Source organism: Mus caroli, unplaced genomic scaffold, assembly GCF_978045245.1.
Source record: "Mus caroli unplaced genomic scaffold, Mus_caroli_1 scaffold_15, whole genome shotgun sequence".
Lineage (NCBI taxonomy): Eukaryota > Metazoa > Chordata > Mammalia > Rodentia > Muridae > Mus > Mus caroli.
The window spans coordinates 105,097,352-105,098,709 of record NW_028227270.1 but is presented as its reverse complement, the minus strand read 5'-3'; positions in this window follow the sequence as shown (position 1 = coordinate 105,098,709).

Sequence of the window (1,358 nt, the reverse complement as noted above, 5' to 3'; positions counted from 1 at the left end):
GTGTTCTGGATGGGAAGCCAATACTCTTAACCCCAAATTCTACTATAAAAAAATAAAAATAAAATAAATAGACATATGGTTACATGATATTTAAACAAAATATTTGATGAGTTTTTAACATGTAAAATTGCAGTATATATAATGCAACAGTGTCCAATTATCTTAGTTTATCATGTAGAATTTAATGCAGAGAGATTTCTGAATTGCTTACATCTTAGAAGAAGCTTCAGCATATGCAGGGATCAGTTGTTATAAATGCAGATCAGGGCTGACATTCAAATGGGAGTCATATTCTTCAACTACAATTTTCCTGAGCAATATGTCCTATGGTTTCTAGATAAGGTGTGTGTTAAACATGGGGACCCGCATCAGGCCCAGAGCTCAGAGCTCTGTTTGAGGGGGCACTCAGGAAGTTTGACTTTGCACCCCAGGCTACCGCAGGGCAGTCAGGGGACCTTGCACTGGGGGTAGAGAAGTTGTAGTCTGGGATTCCCACAGAACTGCTGAAGAAGTTGGCTCCGGGGTCCCTAGGCCTGCACAGAGGGCAAGGACAACAGGTCTAGCTCTTGGACACCACAGACACCACTGGATGTTGCAGATGAGCTGAGAACAGAGTGGGGGCCTGTGAGTAGGCTCTAGCCCAGGGCTGAAGGGAAAAAGGTGCGAGGAGAGCACTTCAACTGAGTCCCTCAGGGAGGAGAGTCTGGTGGGCAGGTTGTCTTGGTGGAGACCATGGCTGAGAACACAGAGAGGCCTCCCTCAGGAGGTTAGATAAGTGGCTCTTGGGAGGAAGACCTGCTCTATTGCATGGCTGGTCCCAATGAGAAGAGGTGGTCCATGATTTTAAGGCATTTATTGTAGAAAGGCAGAAAGAGGGAGAGAGTAGGGAAGTAGAGGCCATGGCCACATGGAGGTGGGAGGGGGATGTGGAGAGAAAGGGGAGCAAGGGAGCAAGAGACAAGAGTAAGAGCAAGGGAGTAAGAGAAGGAAGAGGGGCCAAGCAGCTCTTTTTATAGTGGGCAGGGCCTACCTGGCTGTTGCCAGGTGACTGTGGGGAGGAGCATACCTGGCTATTGCCAGGTAACTGTGGGGGTGGATTCCAGACAGAATACCAGGAGCTTGGGGCATTGCCCTATATGACTGATGGCCACACAACTCTCTTTGAGGTTGGGGGGAGCTGTGGGAGGCTGTAGCTGCAGCAGGAGTCAGGGGCCCAAGGAGATGGCCAAACACCTGCCATTCCTTGTTTGCAGAAGTCACCTACCAGGTCTCTGGGGCTCAAAGCCTGCACTCAACCAGGGACCAGGCTGCCTGTTCATAGCTAACCGCCCCATAATAAAGTGCCTGAAACTTAACAC